Genomic DNA, 12,928 nt, shown 5'->3' with positions numbered 1-12,928 from the left:
AAATGTATTTTTTAGAGTCCCATGGACATATGATTTTCATAATAGGGCAGGAGTAAATATCATGGTCAGATTACTTTGGAAATGGTGTATACTAGATTTCATTCTGGGGGCAGGCATAGTGTGTATTGGCATAAGGAACTGAGATGTTATACAGTTTAAAAAAAATTATTAAGCCAAAACTTGCTTGGCTATGAATTCTAGTTTACAGAATACTCGTTGAATTAACTTATTGTGGAGCACACTCATTTTGGAAACTGATCCTTATCTTGCTATGAAGATGGAAAATGAAAGTCTGACTATACTCTAGCTTTGGAAATATATTAATAATAGCCAATATTTATGTACTTTAGTGTTATGCCCTAAGCTAACTCGATACACAAGATCTAATCTTCAAAATAACCCTAAAGTAGAAGCGGTAATTATCCCATTTCACATACTGGGAAATTAGCGCTTAGGGGAGTGAATGATACACCCAAAGTTACATAAATAATCATGTAGCTATCCATTGATGAGGTGGAGTCCACTTGAGGATACCTCATGGGGCAAGGAATTGAAAAGCTCTTATGTATACATGTCTTTTACTGTACTTTGTTTGCAGTAGAGGCCATGTGACTAGGGTCAGGAAAGAGATGTGTACGTTTTATTGCTGCTCAGTCTGTTATGGTTTGTTCTCCAGAAATTCATGTGCTGAACACTTGATCCTCAATGTGGTAGTGTTGAGAGGTGGTGGAAGGTGATTAGGTCATTAGGGAGGTGTTGATTTCAGAAAGAATTGATGTTGGTTTGTGGAGGGAGTTTTCATGACAGTAGAGTTGTTTTAAACTAAGGCTACCCTATGTGGTTGGCCTCTTCTGTATGTGGCTGCTTCCCTTTTTGCCACTCTGTTGTGTTGTAATGCAGCAAAGGGAATCATCACCAGAGGTGGAACAGATGGTGCCACCAGATCTTGTACTTTGAATCTCCAAAACTGTGAGCTAAATAGACCTCTTTTCTTTATAAAGTATCCAGACTGAGGTATTTTGTTATGGAAACAGAAAATGGACTGAACACTGCCTATTTGAAACCTTCTAGGGAAAGAATCTCCACATCAAATGTGGTTCTTAGAGTGTCATGTCACAAATATGGGCAGGTTGAGGTGGGTCTCACCTAATAAGTCAGGCTTTATAGTTAAGACTCCTGCTCACTTAACATAAAAACAGATGCTAATTCAGTCTAATCCCTCATCTGGTTTGCTTCAAGCAGAAAGTTTTCTTAAGTTTAAGGCAATATGATTACATTTATGCAACTGAACAGGAGTTAGGTTTACAAGTTCCTTTATTTGCAGTAGCCAAAATGGGGGAAACCCCCAAATATTCATTATCAGGAGGTATATAAGCAGGTTATAGTGGATGTGTACCTTGGAAAACTACTATGTATCTATATATATCTATATCTATCTATCTATCTATCTATCTATCTATCTATCTATCTATATATTGGGGGGTGGTACTGGGAATTGAACTCGGGGATGCACTACAACTGAGCTACACCCCTAGCCCTTTTTATTTTCTATTTTGAAATAGGCTCTCGCTAAATTGCCCAGACTGGCCTCCTGCTTCAGCCTTCTGTACTCTGCTAATTAAAAAAATGAACTACTGATACATACAAACTGAATGAATATCAAAAACATTTTGTGGAGCAAAAGATACAAAAGAATATTCTGTATGATTCCATGAATGGAAATTGGAACTGTGGTTGCCTTGGGTGTAGGGGGATTAACTAGAAAAGGCACATGGAAACCTTCCAGGGAGTGGATGGGTGAAGATCAAAAGAGTGAATACATTTATCACACCTGACTGAATAGTACCTTTCAGGTCCACAAATGCCACTAAAGTAAATTTTACCTCAAAGAAAAATAGGTATTAGTTGGGCATGGTAGTGCATACCTATAATCCTAGCAATTCAGAAGACTGAGGCAGGAGGATCCCAAGCTGGAGGCCAGCCTCAGAAAGTTAGCTCCTTAGGAGCTTAGCAACACCCTGTCTCAAATATATATATATATAAATAAGTAGAATTGAGGATGTGGCTAAGTGGTAAAGTGTCCCTGGGTTTAATCCTTCATATCAAAAATAGGTTTTTTAGCAAAAGAACTGATTGCCATTCAGATATAGTGAAGTTCTGTTCTGTTTGATTTTTGTTTCAGGAAATTTGCTACCTAAATCAGTCCTTTTGAAAAAGAAAACTTTTATTCTTCAGGAATATAACAAAAACAGGTTAACAGTCTTAACAGGTATTGAATATTTTAGCTAATCACAAGTAACAATAATTCTACTAATTGTCTTTCAGCTTTTCCTATTTATAAACTTTTATTTACAAACTAATCATGATATTTGAGTCTGTCTTTCTGTAAAAATACAGATAATAATTACAGAGTTGATTTTGTGCATTAAGTTACTGAGCTTGGATTCTGATTTTTTTTAGTCTCATTCCAGGAGATAATTTTAATCCTAATTTAGTTGACTATGATACCGGACGGTGTAAAATGAACGAATACATGCCTGTAATCACAGCATCTTGGGAGGCTGAACTAGGAGGATCGCAAGTTCAAGGCCAGCCTCAGCAACTCATCCAGGCCCTAAGCAATTTAATGAGACCCTTTCTCAATTAACAGGGGGAAGGGAGCTGGGGATATAACAGAGTAGTAAAGTGACCTTGGGTTAAATCTCCAGTACCAATAAATAAATAAATAAAATGAATAAAACTTTGCTGTGTTAAAACCTCTATATTAACTACAGTGATGCAGCCACATCAATGTTCATAGCTGCTCAATTCACAATAACCAAATTGTGGAACCAACCTAGATGCCCCTCAATTGATGAATGGATAAAGAAACTGTGGTATATATATATACAATGGAATATTACTCAGCCATAAAGAATAATAAAATTATGGCATTTGCAGGCAAATGGATGAAATTGGAGAATATCATGCTAAGTTAGGTAAGCCAATCTCAAAAAACCAAAGGACAAATGATCTTGCTGATAAGCAGATGATGATACATAAGGGGGGTGGGAGGGAGGCAAGAATGGAGGAAGGAGGGACTGTATAGAGGGAAAAGAGGAACTGGAGGGATGGGGGGAAGGAAAAAATAGCAGAATGAATCAAACACCATTACCCTATGTAAATTTATGATTACACAAATGGTATGCCTCTACTTCATGTACAGAAAAACAAGTTGTACCCCATTTGTTTACAATAAAAAAATAATAATAAAGTGAAAAAAAAAAATCTCTGTATTATTGGGAAGGTTCTTTTTAATCCAGGTACTTTGGAATTGGATGTTAACAGGATCTTTGTCCTATCTCCACCAGCCCAGGAATGTTAAACTGTAGGGAACTCCCAGATTGGTTCAAGTAATCCTTGGTGTGAGTAATTTTAGTGTGAGTGATAAAGTTCTAGTCCTGGGAATAAGTGTTACTTCTCAACCAATAGGTGTCAGCAATTAGGGGCTTAAACCAGTGGGTTGCCATTGAGCAAGGCAGTTGAGCAGATCCACATTAGTTTTGAGATGACCATCTCAGGTAATCTAAAGATCATTCTAGTGATCTAGAGATCCCTCTCTTTTGCTATTAGTTGAGATTATGTTATCTCCTGCTTCCTTGATTTGTTTATAGATTCAACATACCTTTTCAGCTGACCAAGTGACTTAATTTATGGCATGCAAGACGTCGTGATATACAAAATAAATATATACCTAATAAAAGTTACAGTGCTCATAGAACTATTTGCTTTTCCCTTGTAGTCTTTTCATTATTTTAAGTATTGCATTCTATACTATTCTTTACCTTTTATATTCTTCCCTTTCACACAAAATGATTCCTGGAGATTTCCATATACTTTCATTCCCAACTTGCTTCTGCCTAAAGCCAATAAAACAATTCTGCACATTTCTTAATGTTGACACCTGCTACAATATGATTGTTTTTCTGCAATAATTAGATATTTTAGACATTTCCTTTTATATATAATCAATGGCAACTGAAATTAATTTGTCTTGACTTGATCTCTTGGGTTAGGTAATGGTACTATGATCACTATTGAATTATGACATTTTATAATTATGTTGTCAATACTTATTTCTATATAAAGTTAAATACTACATTACTAGAAACAAATAATTCTCAGTATTCTCCATCCAGGCATATTAGTTCATTTAAGAGAGGGGAACTTATAATTTTATATGAATTACCCAAAATGGATCTTTTCCTTTCAGAAAACACTATACAGAGAGTGGTACAATTGGACAAAAACTGGCCTGGGAGTTAGTGTGACATTTGTTATTTTAAGCCGTAGGGCTCTTTCCACACCTGCAGAAGTGTTCTTGTGAGGTCACAGGCAGGTGTGCTGAGAATCCTGCTTGTCCTCAGGACATCTCTGCTGCTGCCTTACTTCATCCTCAGTGGTCAACTCTTTTTTTTATTTTTTTTTATTTTTAAACCAATGACTTGTGAAATGAAGAAATGAGAAGGGACTAAAGGAATAACTAACATTCTTAAGGTTTCTTTCTCAGCTTTTATCACTCTGGGCCAAATAGCATTTAAATGTATTCAATGATACACATCTGATATGTGAAGGCACTGTACATAAAGGTATCTATCATGAAGATCCTTTAGCTGCTAACTTAAGCAGAAAGGGAATTTGTTGGAAAGATCCTAGACTAGTCTTACGAAGCTTATATAGGGTGTTTATTTCTTTGGCTATTCCTTGAGTTCCTGTACTGGAGATTGGACCCAGGGGCACTTTACCACTGAGCTACACCCCCAGCAATTTTTTTGGGGGGCGGGGGGCGGTGGAGGCTAAGACAGTATCCTGCTAAATTGCCCAGGCTGATCCTCCTGTCTTAGCTTCCCAAGTCATTGTAGTAAAGATATGCACTACTATGCCTCACTTGGCTGATTTTTTAGTGTCTAAGATTTCCTAGTCAGCCATCATTACTGGGAAATCTTACCTCATTTGGATTGCACATCCTAATCTGATGCAATCTTCCAACCTTACAGGGCCACCCCCCTTATGCTTCCATTTTGCCTTCATGAATTTATAGTTTATTGTCATTAAATAAAGACATAATACTTAAAATTTGTCACTTGCCATACCTGATTCTTCTGGGAGCACTATTTCCCTATAGACCTCTTACATGATATTTTTTTGCCCACATCTTCACCTCCCAGGTAGAACTCTTATTTGTTGTGTTAGTTCATTTTTTCTCACTCAAAAACTCTTAGCTCTTCTGAAATACATACCATCAGACTAGTGTCCCCTCCAGCCCTGTACTAACCTTCTCATTACACATCCTCCTTAGTGGCTGGCTCACCGCCTTTTCACATTTCCTGTCATCACACTTAGTAATTGCTACATACACCTGGATAATCCATCCAACATCCGACCTCTCAGCTGTTAGACATCCTCCCACCTCAGAAGTCTACTCCCACGGGCAAACTCTAACCTTATCACTGCTGGTAACTATTATACTTCAAAACTTAACAACAGAGAAGTATCACCATCTACTGATCTGGTTTGCTTATCCCTCAAATATAAATTGGCATGTATGTATGTGTATGTGTGTGCATGTATAAATATTTAAACCCCATTAGGTGCTCTTGTCTGTTTATATTTCTACTTTCCACAGTACTTCATTCATGTTCTTATTTCTAACTCAGAGTCTGGTTCCATCAGTATGACTATTCTTGACAGAATTCTAACCCTACTTAATCTAGCTTTCTATTATTCTACCACCACACCTACCAAACTACCAACATCTTTACCAATATATTCTACCTTCCTATTACAATAGATGAAATGCCAGTCCCTCCTTAAGACCAGTCCCTTCTCTTGTACCCTGGAGTTCATTCTCTCTTGCCTGTCTAAAAACTTAAAGGTGCAAAGCTTCTTAGCTGTCATGTATTCTTACCTAATCAATCTTTCCATCTTTAGTGGGTTTTTACAATTTCTTTAAAAATTCTCCTTAGAATCTTTTTTTCCTAGTTACCACCCTATATTTTTCTTCCCTTCATAAAAAAGTTCCTGATTTTTCCACTTCTTTCCTGCCTGCCCCATTTATTTTTCATCTCTGTTCCTATTGTTTTTGTACCCATCGTTTCACTAAAATCATTCATGATGAGGTCATTGATCTCTGTAATATAAGATTTTTGGTTAAAAATACTCAATCCTTTTTGCTCAGTGGTTAGAGTGCTCGCCTAGCATGTGTGAGAGACCCTGGGTTCCATCTACAGTAACCCAAACTAAACAAAACAAAAATCAGTGTTTTTGGGTGAGAAAAATGTGTCAATGTAGATTCATCAATAGTCATTCAGTCCTTGACTTACCTTACCATCTTTGTGCTTGTAACTCCCAGATTTCAAACACCAGGTTAGACTTTCTCTTGAGCTGCAGAGTTGTATGTTTAGCTACCTACTTGAACTCTGTTCTTGGACTTCTAAAAGGGATTTCCAGCGTAAGATGACGTGGAACTCCCCCCCTTTTTTTTTTCCACCTCCATGTTCCCTAACTCTGTAAATTACCCCACTATTTACCCAGTTCCTTAAACCAAAAGTATTATCCTAGATTTTTGGCCTTTCTCACATTCCATGTTTCAGTTCGTCAACACAACTAAACTGTTGTATTACTTGAATTTTTATAGCCTTATTACTTTCTGATGTTACATTGTTTGTTTTATTTATATCTCACCTTCAAATATTACAAATGAAGGCAAGGATATCCTTTTTATCCTCAATACCTAGGGGTTGGTACATACAAGATATTCAGTAAGTAGGTGACTGAATAAATTAAATAAATGTAACTGTGTTAAAAGCTTTTTTTTTTTTCCTCCCAGTGCTGGGGATTGAACCTAGGGCCTTCTGCTTGCGATGCAAGCACTCTACCAACTGAGCTATCTCCCCAACCCTAAAAGCTTTGACAAGAGAAGTACCATTATAATTCAGAAATAATGGGGGAGAAAGGGAATAACTGATAAATTATTTTCCTCAAAGAGATAGTAGAGCTTGGGATGTGGGATCAAAGAGTTAACCAGATGGAAGACTGGGTGCATGTGAGTTTAAGTTGTTGATCAAGAAGTTGAATGGGTTTAATTTAATCTGAAAACAAAGTGAAATGAAAAAGGATCAGGTAAAATTATTATACAGGACAATCTTAGAAGCAGGACTTTTCTTCATTTATCTTTGAGGGAATAGTTCTTGAGACATTGGAGGTACCTCAGAAATGTTCCATTGAGTGACTAAAGGTCTCTACAAGGAAGGAAGGCAAGAATAGGCTGAGTCTATAAAGCCCCCCTCCCCACAGTGATTATTCCAAAACAAGATTACAAATAGACACTTATGCCTTTTGGCAGAATGAATATATTACATAATTGGACAAAAGGCATAAGAAGGACGCCTCTCTATGTCATTGGCTCTGTAGGGCAATTTTAGTAGTTGATTGAGACCTTTTTACCAAAAAGGGTAATTGGGTGGCTTCATATTAGGCTATGAGTGAAAATTTGAATACTGTCAATTTAGGCCATCATTCTTGTAAATAGATACTTAGCTGCTTTTGTTTTGACTTCGGTCAGTTTACTGTGAAGAATAAAGACATTTTCAAGTATTTGCATCAGAGGAAAAAAACCCTGTTCTGGTTAAGATTTCAGAGATGAATTTTTTATTTTTTGGCCCAAAGTATCAAGTTCTCCTTCAAGACCATATCTATTAAAGGCAACTTGGTTTGGCAGAAAGATACTGATCTTGGCGTCAACAGATGTAGGTCAATTTCTGTGCTATTTACTGGCTGTGTGATCTTGGACAAATTTCTTAACTTCTCAGAATCTTATTGGGTTTTAACTGTGCCCATATGGCACCTGAAATATAGCGTAGAGCATTTTGTAAGTGTGGTTCATTCCTTTATCTTGCTAAGATTTTCATCATGTTCACATGCTACTGCCTCAGTGATGCCTTTCCTGGTTGATCCTCGCTGGAATGTATCTCCACTTCCCTGTGACATTTGTTGACCTTACCACACATAGGATGCATGCCATCTTAGTTATGAGTGTACATGTCTTGGCTTCTCTTTCTCATACACATACTGTCTTCTAAAGACAGGGACTCAAAACATTTCTGAACTACTCATAGTGTATAGTATGTACCCTGCAGTAAAATCCTATGAGGTAGCATGAAAGTATGGAAATTGAGCAGTTCTTATTGACATGGTATAATCAATTACTGATCTGTGTTAATTTACCTTTCTTTATTAGGCCACTCTTGTGTACCAACACTGACAAAGATGGGTTTGATATGAATTCTTCATTCAGGAATCTAATTTTAGTAGTTAATTTTAAAAGTGGAAAAAGGTAAATATGAAACATTTTCACTTAATAAACTTTTTCATTGAAATTAACTTAAAAAGACATAGAAAAGTATGTAGATTGTAATACAATCCAGCAAATTCTCACAAATAAATGCAGTCATATAACTACCACCTAGATAGAGAGGATGCCATCAACTTCTCTTGGTCAATATCATCTCTCTTTCTCAAATATAGCCATTCTGTTGACAAATATAAAGTATTATAAGTCATAGCTTTTGGAAAACAAAGGAAAGGGACATACAGGTACCTGGATAGCCAGCCTCTTTTCAGAAGTAATGTTAGTGGATGTGGAAAAAGCATCCTGATGGATCATCTTCCTAGTTCATATGTACAGTACAATCTCAGATAATCCTCCTTTGGACTGAAAGAAATCAGTGTGATTTGATTTTTCAACAGTGATTAATTTGGTGCCTGTAGGATTTGGGGCTTCTAAAAATATCAGGTGTAAACTTGGACTTTCCCATAGCTTTGGAGCTGATTATCTCAATTGCCCTCTTAATTCTCTTTTATCTGCTTATTCATAAGGTTGAATGACATTTTTAGAATTTAATGAAGGACATTTCTTTGATAGCAAGTTTATTTCTAGTTAGAACAATTGGATTTAGCTTGTAAAGTTAATGTAATTATTCAAATTGTTCTATTAATTTCTAATAATTAATAATTATTCAATTATTAATGTAATTATTCAAATTGTTCTATTGCAACTAAGTTGATCACTTTTATCTTTGTTTTTGTTTTGGCAGAGTCATTAACAAGGAAGTATTTCTTCTTGTAGGTGATGGAGCTATGTATGTGTAACAATTTTCAAGTGATGATCCTTTAGTAGTAGAATTAACTTTGCATTACTCAAACTCAGTTTTGAAAGTCATTTGATATTGTTAGGACAGTCACAACATCATAGATATGAAACATTAATCTGAGCCTGGGGATTTTTTTACATACTTTGTTGTTCTGTGAAGAATTACATATTATCAAATGCTCAGCCCTTTCCTACCAGGTGTTTGACTTGTTTGTTTTAAAGTGACTCATGTCACTGAAGTCATCAATTTGAATAATGTATTTGCTGTCATGCTCTATACTTGTGTATGTTGAATGTTCTTTGGACCATCATTAGACTTTCTCACAAGACATTATGTAACATGGTATCATGTTTCTTGTAAGCTTCAGTGACATAATAGTGCTAGATGTAGTCTTCAATAGAGTTAGAATGGTCATGTGGGGTAAGTTGTCAACTATTATCTATATAAAAGAATATTATGACTGGGGCAGTGGCACATGCCTGTAATCCCAGTGGCTTGGGAGGCTGAGGCAGGAGGATCTAGTTCAAAGCCAACCTCAGTAACTTAGCAAGGCCCTAAGCTTAACTCAGCAAGACACTGTCTCTAAATAAAATATAGAAAGGACTAGGAGTGTGGCTCAGTGGCTAAGCATCCCTGGGCTCAATCCATAGTGTCAAAATGAGTATATGTGTGTGTATGTGTGGGTGTGTGTATATATTATGGTTACTTTTACATATATAGTGTTTGAATTTATGTTTATTAAAGTTAGACTAACTTATTAAAGTTAGTAGACTAACTCCCTTGTGTACTGTATGGCTTGGGGAGAAATGAGGAAGTAGAATTCTGGAAAACTGAACACGTATCTGAGGGGACTGTTTTAACTTGGTAACTTCTGACTAAAATCATTTTTTTCCATAGGAAATGAACAAGCTGTTTATATATCTGAATGTAGAGATCCTTTACAATACATGTGTACATTAAGCAGATAAAATAAGAATAAACTGTCCTGTCTTCATAATAAAATTTAAGGAAATTTAAGATATGAAGTAGGTAGTAATAGACTGGTGCAAATCAAGGAAGGTGAGGAAGAAATGATTAAAAGTAAAGAAAAATATTTTCTCAAAGATGAAGAAAATCTTAGACCCTCAGATAGAAAGGTTCTGTCAAATTCCTACCAGCTTCCAGGAAAAAGAAAAAGAAAAAAAAAAAAAAAGTTACCCATTAGGCAGCCATAACACTACAAGCATCAGATTTCTTATTTGCTACTTGTAAAAAATAGGACAAGGTCTACAAAGTACTATAATGAGAGTATTTTTAATCTAGAATTCTTTATAGAACTAAGGTTTGCCTTTTTTTTTTTTTTTTTTTTTTTTTCCAGAATTAAAAACCATTTGGACTAAATTTTTTCAAAAAAAAAAAAAAAAAAAGGTCTACTAGCCAGGCACAGTGTGTGATACACTCCTGTAATCCCAGTGACTCAGGGGGCTAATACAGGAGGATCACAAGTTTAAGACCAGCCTCAGCAAGTTAGTGAGGCCCTGTCTCAAAATAAAAATTAAAAAGCTGGGGATGTAACTTAATGGTAGAGTGTCCCTATTTCAGTGTATGCTTAGGAATGTTCTCCAGACTATAAGAAGACTTGTGTTGCCTGTGTACAGTAGCACACGCCTACAGTCCCAGTGATTCAGGAGGCTGAGGTAGGAGGATTGCAAGTTCAAGGCAAGCCTGGGCAACTTAGGGAGGCCCTGTCTCAAAATAAAAGGATTGAAAATGTAGCTCAATGGCAAAGTGCCCCTGAGTTCAATCCCAGTACAAAAAAGAAAAAGAAAAGGGGGGAAAAAAAAAGACATAGAAAGAAGGCATAGGAAGAAGAAATAATGGTAAACCATGAACCTAGTGGGTCTGAATTAACTTTAAAGATAGATTGATAATATGGCAGTGGAATATAATGCTGTTATTAAGTTGAATCATAAAAATAGAAGAGGTAAATCTTTTAGAAGTATAACATCTAGACCCGTAGCTCCAGATTTCAACCAAGCCTAGGAGTTAAAATAAAAACAGGCTCAAGATTTTGCCTGGCTTGGGGTTATAGAGATGCCACAAAGAAGAAAAATCATTGTTGCCATCAAGCGTCTAAAGTTTGACTGCCTTTTGTTGCTTGTTATCTGTGCTAGGCATTGTGGAGATGAGAATAACTGTTTGTAGCTTTCGTGGTGTTGAAATTCTATCAGGGGCCATAAGATCACTGTACAGAAGCAACAGTGAGCAAACTAGTAATTTTACTAAGAGCATCTTATAATACAAGTTTTTTTGTTTTATTAAGAATAGCTGAATTAAGGGTTTGAAATGAGTTTTCAATTAGTAAAAATTCAAACAACAATATTGTTCAGAAACCCTAGCATTTAAAATGTGGGATTTCTCATTTCTGGTTGAATCACCTCCTTCTCTATCCCTTATCAAGTCACATGCATGTCAAGAAAGGCTGTAAAACAGTGACCTGAGAGACTTATCCACTTTATCTTTCCTGCTTTTGCTTGTGGTTGAAGCTATTTATAATTTTGTAGAGGTACAAGGAAGGTTTGAAGGAAGAGGAGTTGCCATTGTTGTAAATTATCAGTATGTCACTGTGGACTTTGATCTGAAATCTTTTGAGGACATAAACTCTATTTAAGATTAACAATAGCCACTGAAAGTGTAAAATGCCTTTTCTATCTGTCACATGTTATAAATTTGTCATTAGTAATAGAGCTATTACTTACATTGGATTGGGGTTGAATTAAATTTGATAAAAATTTTTGAATTTGGAGTCTTATTAATTAGCCTGGGTCTATAGTGACTCCAAGCAGTCCATATCCTTCTGAAAGTCCAGTTTAAGAAGCCAACCAGTTAATCTATCTCTTTAAATACCATTTTAACTCTAAGACTATTGCTTACTCTTCAGATTTATTTCATGCCCATTACTTTAGTCTAACTAGATTTTAAATAACATGAGGAAGGAACTATGCATCATAAATCTTCTGAATCTCTGAAATGCCTGGTGTACATACCAGCTACCCTTACTCCTTTTAATTGTTTCTGTAGGCATTAGAGAGATGGTCATGATACATGCTGTGCTTAATTCTAATCTATGATAAAGTTTGATAAAACTATGAGGAGCCTTAAACTTGGAGTTAGAGCAACACCAGGAGTAGATTCTCTCAACTGCTAGTGTGGCTACTGAGTCACACTTTGTGTAACCTTGGGTGAGTTACATCAATGTGCTCTAAGTTAGAATAACAACAAATACAATACCACTTTCTTCCTCCATAGAGGGATGATTTGAGAAAACTCAGAGGAGTATTATATGACAAATTCAGATCTTAGAAAAACTATAGAAATATGATGTAGGACTATGTTTTGTTACAGGTGATTTGCATTCTTCACTCATTATATTTTAATTTTCTATTCTTGTCATCAAAAATATCTTAATGCTATTTCTCTTTTTAACAACAAGAAAATGATCTGAACTGAAAGTTAGGTAAGCCCTATGTGAAAACTGAGCTTTAAATGAATCATGGTACAAACCTAAATTTTTCCTCATGTGACTTGACTCCTGACTCTATTATCAGTATAAATAGATTATTTTTATGATGTGTTAATATGACCAGAGCAGGGCAATGATCTTCAAAGAAGTTTACTAGCTTCAAGATGATAATTGTCTTCTTACATCTGCCCCAAGTAAATGACTTAAAATGTGGATTTATTTTAAAAGATAAAAT

At 35.8% G+C, this 12,928-nt stretch overlaps 1 protein-coding gene and 1 long non-coding RNA gene across 2 annotated transcripts in view; one reads left to right on the top strand and one right to left on the bottom strand.

Annotated features, from left to right (window-relative positions):
- Window positions 1-12,928, top strand: part of LOC306644778 (uncharacterized protein C9orf85 homolog) — a 97,268-nt gene that overhangs the window by 3,516 nt on the left and 80,824 nt on the right.
- Window positions 4,821-9,876, bottom strand: LOC306644665. The gene is made up of 3 exons (XR_013759438.1): window positions 9,097-9,876; window positions 7,076-9,038; window positions 4,821-6,463 (listed from the first exon to the last, which is right to left on the bottom strand). It is a non-coding gene; the product is annotated as an uncharacterized lncRNA (long non-coding RNA).

This window comes from Sciurus vulgaris (genome assembly GCF_902686455.1).
Source record: "Sciurus vulgaris genome assembly, chromosome: 15".
Classification (NCBI taxonomy): Eukaryota; Metazoa; Chordata; class Mammalia; order Rodentia; family Sciuridae; genus Sciurus; species Sciurus vulgaris.
This window is presented reverse-complemented; position numbering and strand designations above follow the sequence as displayed.